Here is a 7891-nt window from a genome sequence, read left to right as displayed (position 1 = left end):
CAACACAGGTGTTCCCCAAGGAGACACACTGGGTCGTATGAATCCCGAATCTAACAAGCTGTCAATCTGTCTCCTCAACTCCTCCATCTCACATGGAGGCATGTGATACGTCGGTAATGAAATGGGTGTCGCACCGGGCACTGGGTCGATAGTGGGTCGATAGTAAAGTTGATCTCTCGCCGAGGAGGTAGTCTAGGTATCGCCCTGAACACATCCTCAAAATCTCAAACTACTAGTGTGGTTTCAAGTGTTGGGCCATCAAGATTCTTCAACAAGGAAGCGTAACAACGCAAGCGGCAGGGCAAACTGACCTAAACTGCAAAAGTAAAGGTCATGCCCTCAGGTGCATGAGTTATCACCACTCTAATATTGCAACCAATCTCAGCCTTCATCTTAGTGAGTGTGATGACCCAGAAAATTTTGTGCTTTTCTTTCCTTAGTAGTTGTATTTTGGGGTAATTAGCGCTATGCTCAATTGCTTGTGAAATCTGCATCAATCACTTTAAATTGTATCTGCATGACTCAAAACCTGTAGAATATTTAGCGCGATGTTACTCTGAAATCTGGGATCCATCGCTAAATCCAGTTGTTCTGGGGAATTTTTAGAAGATCTGGATCGGACTTGGACCGCGCGTCGAAAGTCCGATAGCAATGATCTTAGGCTGTTGCGGTCACCGTGTTGGGCTTAGTCATCACCTCGAAAATCAAGTCCAGATGATGTTCTAGGTCGATTTGATTAAGTTCGGAGTGAAGAGTGTGAGAACGGTTGGAAATTTAATAAGCTTTTATGAAATCTGAGTCGTGTCGCTTGCGCGATGATTTTAAGCTATCTGACCATTGGATTCTGACCCAATTTCACCATCTGATCAGGGAAGGTGGCCCAGGCATGTCCTTGTGCTTGTGGACTTGATCGAGATTCTGTGACCGTTGAATTGAGTGTAGTCTGCCACGGCTGATCTGAAGAGCCGGTCGGTACGAAAACTCAGCTTGACCTAGATCCATGGTCAGTGAGCTTAAGTCCGACCTTTCGTGGTTATAGGCCCACCAGAAGTGCTTCGTTGGATCGTGAGAGGCAGGTTTTGGTTATACCCTAAGTATACCTTGGCCCTGGGGTTATTTTTGTCAATATTAGGCCTATTTATAGTCCTTAAACCCTAGCTCTCTTTTCCATACGAATTTTCTCTAACCCTAGCTTGGAAAGAGAGTGGAAAAGAGAGAGAAAGTGAGAGAGAAGTTGGTGAATCATCTTGGATTCTTTCCAGTTCTTCTTCATCCTTGAACCTTCACTTTGAATCGCTATTCTGATGATTCTGAGTTCATCTTTGGGTAAGTTAACCTAACCCTAATCGGTGTGAGAGCTTAAAATAGTCATTGTGTTGTTGTATCTCATTTCTATCCTTGCTTTAGGGTATTCTATCGCTGTTGACGAAGACAACTCGTCTGAAATCAGTTTGGTGTTCTTTTCTGGCTCAAGGTGCGAACTTTAAGCGAATATGTTATGGTTTTCAAGGCTTTCAATGCCAGTTAATGATTTATTCTTGTTATGGATGAGATTTCACATGCCAAATGTTGTGTTTACGTTGCTTTCCTGATATGCATGTGTTACTTTAAGATTTGTGTATTCTATGTGTATGTATAAAGTACCGTATATGTATAAAATATGAACTTGTGATTGCCATGATTATTTATCGTGTATGTATGTTAGATGTATGTGCGACAACTCCTTGGCAAAAGGAATTGTCCAAATGTGTGTTTTTCAACATACGTCATGTATGTTGTTTTATGTATTCTAAGTGTTTGTAGAAATGTTTGAATGATCTAAAGTGTGATATTTGAACCTAGTATGGGAGTTGAGAAGCGATTCTCAACTCTCCTACTAGTGTGTATGATTTCCTTCTTGCAAGTTACTTTCCTTGTTGTTTAAGTTCAAGCATTACATATGCTTACATTTATGTTAAGTTGATATTCTTCAAGTGCTTATGTACCATGATTTGAGTTGTTGTTCCATTACTGTTCCACATTCAATATGAATATCTGTTGTAGTGTAATGTGTGTGGGACTATGCATTAGTCCACGAAATCGGTAGTCTACCTTAAGATCATGGCTGAGGTTGCCTTCGCCACGTAGGACGTATTAGACGAACCTGAGCCGTATTAGAGTTGGCGGCAGTGGTTTGGCCACGCGGAGTGTTTGCGCACTCTATGTCGTTCAAGCCAACGTGCGCTAGTGCTAGTCGAGTTCGTCAAGTAACCCGATTGTCCGATGTATGTTTACCATGTATGGACGCTACTGCTTGAATCTAGGGTACCGAACTTACCAATGGAATCCTATTAACCATGGTACCTTGATCCGCTAAGACTCATGAGCCGGACATGGTGGTATGAGACACCGTGGTCGAGCTGTCGGCCTACGCTGGAGTGACGTGCCTCCCCGTAGTGACCAGTGAGCAACTAAACTCGTGAGCCGATTATGGTAGTATGGGACACTATATTCGTGCCGTCGGCGTACATTGATTGGTGACGAGCCCTTTGTAGTGACCTCGAGCATACCTGGATACCGCATTGAGGTGACGAGCTGAACTGTGGTAATAAAGGTGTGATAGGCGTGCATTGATTGGTGACGAGCCCTTTGCTATGACCTCAAACCATATGATCATATGAGATGTCTAGGACTGACGACCCTAAAATGGATCACTGTTTGGATGGTGATATGAGGAAGGTATCTTAGCTTCCCAATCCTGCTGTATGAAAAGGACTAATAACAACTTGGTAATCATATCCATGCACCGCATTTGCATGTGCTTTGTAGATGTGGCACACTTTGAGGTGGTGTCATACGTAATGTAAGATGAAGACACTGAGGGTGTACGTGTGAGGGCACGCATCATTCTGCATACATCCTTGCATTAATAAGAAAACTTAGGACTTGTTTACTTATTCTGCTTTATCATTACTATTTGATTGAACTGATAACATGTTAACCAGTGCCTTATTGTTCCACTGAGTTGATCACTCACTCCCACGTTCTGGGGTGGTGTTAAACACCCACCAGACTCTGTCTTAGGTTCTAATATTATAAATGTTGATGCGACTTCTGAGGCAGAGCGGGAGATGGATGATGATGAGGTTGCCTTCTCTTATATGCAGTTTTTAGACGGGTTCTAGCGAGCCTTGTTCTGATGCGTGGGATTTTGGGATTATTTTTTTGGAAATTAAATGATGTAACTTGATACTTGTAATTTTGATAAGTAACTCTTTCACTTCGACCTAGTATGTATATGTACTTCAGGGATTTGCACTTGTACACATATTTTTCTATAAGTCTTCCGCTTGCTTTCTTCACTTATCCCTGAATTATATTCGTGTTTTGGCTTAATCTATTCCATGTTTTATGTACTAATACAGACAACATACATCCATCATTAAATATGTTGCATAAGTGATGTCTTGGAACTCGGGAGCTGAGTTATGCTCGACCCCTGAATTTCAGGGCGTTACAAGTTGGTATCAGAGCATGATTTGGATTAAACCGGACCTGTGTTATGGTCACACACCGCACGTTGTCACCACTTTAGTGTATTTGGGTGCGCGTCTATTGTAGATTGTGTGTTTGTGTTTCGTAGCTTCTATCGGCGAAAGTTTCTTGAAAATATTCACCGAGATCGAGTCTGTCCTCTCTCCTGATCACACACAGCGACCTGAAACCTTTTCTAGATCATCTATTAATGAGTGTAGATGGTTTATCATCTTGTTTTAACCCTTAAATCTTCAAGAAATCTTTATTTTTAATCAGATTTCTGCCAGAATGGCCCAATAGGCGTCAAATCATGCAAGGGGCCGATCGGGGCATTTTCTGTGGGGCCCAGGGGGGAACCACACCTTTTTTAGCATGGGGGACCCGGAGGACCTCACCCAAACGGCGAGGCATCGCCGGACAGTCCAGAGACCGGTGATGCCATCGCCGGTTCTGTGAGGGCTCGCCGATCAGCGGGCCAGGCGGGCCGGGCCGGAGCGGGCTGATGCTTCTTAGGCATAGTGTGGCCCACCCCTCCACGGTTCGTCGATTTAAACTCCTTCTATAACCTATTTCCTTCACAAACTCCCCTCTCAAGCTCTCTTTTCTCTTGAAAACCTTCTCCAAACCCTTCCAAATCCCTTCCAAATCTTCTTCTTCTTCCATTTTCGTGCAAACCCCATCACCCCATCTCAAAACCCTCACCCCCATTGCTGTTTACCTTTCCTTTCCTTCTCATTTGAGGTCTTACATTCCCTTTTGGGCTCTTAAGTGTGTGAAGACTTCACCATCTTCCTATTTCTCTCTTTCTCTCATTTCTCATGGCCCTCTTTGAGATTATCACGACCATCTTTTCCATTTCTTCCCTTCCTTCTTTGATGGGGAAGAAGAGAGCGCCCGTGGATGAAGCCGGGCCTAGCCGTCCAACCCGTGCACGGAGGCCGAGAGGTGCTGCCGCGAGCACGTCCGCCACTCGTGAGTTCCAGACTAAGCGGGACCTTGATCCTTGAGCTCCCGTTAGTAAAACTTTATTGGTGGAGTTGTCGCATGGAGTCTATGAAGGCCGTAGAGTCCTTTTTGAGGCTCATGTTGATCCGCGGTTGTTCGGTGAGTTTTTATTGTTGGAGCGCCTGGAAGGGGCTGGTTGGAGTCCCTTGTTCGAGGGCGAGTATCGCACAAATGCTAGTACTGTTCGAGCCTTTTATGCCAATATTCGTGATCCTTCGCTGAAGCCTCTGCAGTTCAAGATTCCTTGTGGTAGTGGTCGGGAGGCTATAATTAATGTCGCTTTGATATCCCGACTCCTGAATGTGCCACTTAGTGAGGTGCATGCCAGCGAGAAGAATTTGAACAGTATGCGCGAGAGGGATCGTTGCACCCAATCCTTGTGTGGTCGTCTGGTCGAATGACAACCTAATAGGAGTCTTCTGGCTACCAACATGACGGACGACTTCCGTTTGCTTCACCACATATGTACGTTCAATGTATATCTAAGGTGGAGCAACCGCAGCGAGTGTACGGGCCTGATGGTGGATTTCCTATATCAGGTGGGGCAAGAAGCGAAGTTGTGTGTGCCGACGTACGTCTTGCGCCAGATTATTCTCATCGCTCGTTCGTCTAGGAGGACTGAGTCGCTTCCATTTGGCCACCTCATTTGTAAGCTTGCACATGAGTTTGGCTATAGGCTTGGAGCAGAGAAGCCAGTTCCCGTTCGTCATATTAATCTGAGGACTCTTAAGTAGATGGAGATCGGTTCTGGTCGGCATGTCTCAGAGAGTGAGGCTGAGTCTGAGAGCGATGGTGAAGAGAGTTATGCTGAAGGTGGTGCTGAGATTAGGGAAGAAATAAAGCAGGACGAGGAAGAAGATGAGGCATAGGATTTGAGTGATAGCTCTCCTCCTGTGGCATCAGAGCAGAGCGCAGAGTAGACTACCAGAGATGCCCGTATTACTCGGCTTGAAGAAGGGCAGGCTGTTCTACGCTAGGATATTATGGATCTTCGAGGCCTTGTTAAGCATAAGTTTAAGAAGGTGACTCGAACTCTGAAGTCTATCCTGTGTTGCTTGCAGGATAAGGGTACCCCGCCTCCATCTCCTGATTCCGACGAGTAGCTCTCATCGTGGCCATCTTTTACTTTGTTTGCTTGTTGTTTTCTTTCTGTGTGTAGTCGTTGTTGGCTTTGTAGTTGGAGTTGTTGTAGTTGTTTATAATTGTTGTGGTTGTTTGAAGTGTTAGATGTTGTAGTTCACAGTATTACTGCACTACTTGTATTGCGATGATTTTGATTAATGGAATGCATGTTGTTTATCTTTGGAGTTGTGCTGTGAATGCTGTGTGGATGGATTTTGTAGATGTAGAATCTGACAGGTTGCATCCTCTGTTGAATGTAGGGATGCCTCCTAAGGGTTCGAAGTCTTTGGCCCGTCTCTCTTTAGTTGAGTCGCTTGCTGGGGTTCCTCCCTTGAGCAATAGCCAGACAGATCCACAGGCGGGCCCGTCTCATGCCGGTGTTGGGCCGACACCTATGGCTCCTCCAGTCACGCCCTCGGTTCCTGAGCCGAGCCGTGCACCTTCATCTACTCCGCCTACTGATAGGTTTGAGCAGATGATGTTGTTGATGCAGCAGCAGCAGATTCAGCAGCAGAAGGAGTTCTTCTCTTCCATGGTTGGCATCTTTGCTCAGTCAGTGGGGGCGACTCCACCTGCTTCACCTATGCCTCCATCTGGGAGCGCCAGTGCTAGCGGCACTTTCGAGTGATTCCAGCGCTTGCGACCTCCTACATTTGCGGGTTCTCATAGACCCAAGGAGGCTGAGTATTGGATCGATCGCATCTCTAAGATGCTGAGACTGCTGCGCTGCTCTGAGGTTGAGCAGGTTGAGCAGGTTGAGCTTGCCTCCTTCATGTTTGAGAAGGAGGCCAGTCTGTGGTGGGACAGTGTTCTTCGTACTGTCGAGGAAGGCTTTGTGTGGTCGTGGCAGGCGTTTGAGGCACGCTTACACGAGAAGTATTTCCCGGTTACGTACCGACATGAGAAGGAGAGTGAATTCCTTTGTCTCCACCAGGGAGGGTTGTCGGTGACGGAGTATAAGAACCGGTTTACTAAGCTGGGTCGGTATGTTCCTTTGATCCTGGGCGATTAGCCGATGAGGATGCGGGGTTTCTCTGAGGGATTGAGACCTGAGATCCGATCGAAGATTTGCTGTGCTAGCATTTCTTCTTATGCAGAGCTGGTGAGCATGTCCTTGCGAGTAGAGCAGGACGGGGATAGGTCGTCCCGCATGCGAGCACCGATGGTTCCTAGGCCGCGACCAGACTTTCAGGGTGCACCTTTCCTTGGTAAGAGGCCGCGAGCAGATTCTCCTCCTAGGCGTTCAGCGCTGCCCGCCAGCAGATGAGAGCTGATCTTCGATGTTCATATTATGGGAAGACAGGGCATTTGGACCATTTTTGCTTCTCCTATATGCGAGCTAGTGGATTTACTCCACCGTAGAGGATTAGCCGTCCGATGCCTCAGGTGATTTCTCCTCCACCTCTTTGATCAGCGCCAGCTCATCCATCCTTCAGACCTGCAGTTCCTAGCTTCATGCCACCTCAGCGGCCCATGGTTCCTCCGCCAAATCGTCAGCAGTAGGCTCGAGTTCATGCGCTTTCAGCTGAAGCGCCTATGTCTGACTTGGTGCCGAGATCCTTCGAGGTGACAGCGCACATTGAAGGTATTCCTGTTTCTATGTTAGTGGATACAGGGTCCAGTACTTCTCTTATATCTTATACGGCAGTTAGGCGTTTGGGTTTGAGATCTGTCCCTATGCAAGGAGTGACGCTTACTACCGCTACGGGGATTTCCTCTGCTCTGGGCAAGCATTATATGGATTGTTTGGTCGATCTGGGAAGTGGATCGATCCGTGTTGATTTCTTAGTTGCATCGCTTTATCATTACGATGTTATTATGGGTATGGATTAGCTCACGAGGATGCGAGCTGAGATTAATTGTGAAGCCAGATCAGTGACGATCCATTGACCTGAGGGCGAGACTGTTACTTTCCCAGTTCAGGTCAGTTACCCTCTTCATATTGATTATTATTCTTCTCTGTTAGAGAGTATGGCTGAATCGGCGTTAGTTAGCACATCGGTAGTTTGGGAGTTTGAAGATGTGTTTGAGTCGATTCCTGGATTACCTCCTCAGCGTGAGATTGATTTTGCTATCGACCTCATGCCTGGTGCGGCGCCCATTTCATTACCCACCTATCGTATGCCTCCAAGTGAAATGGATGAGTTGAGAAAGCAGATAGATGGTTTGCTGGATTTGGGTTTTATTCGGCCTAGTGTGTCTCCATGGGGAGCACTTGTTTTATTTGTGAAGAAGAAGGATGGTTCCT

This window comes from Magnolia sinica, chromosome 4 (assembly GCF_029962835.1).
Source record: "Magnolia sinica isolate HGM2019 chromosome 4, MsV1, whole genome shotgun sequence".
Lineage (NCBI taxonomy): Eukaryota > Viridiplantae > Streptophyta > Magnoliopsida > Magnoliales > Magnoliaceae > Magnolia > Magnolia sinica.
Note: the sequence above shows the minus strand (reverse complement) of the source record.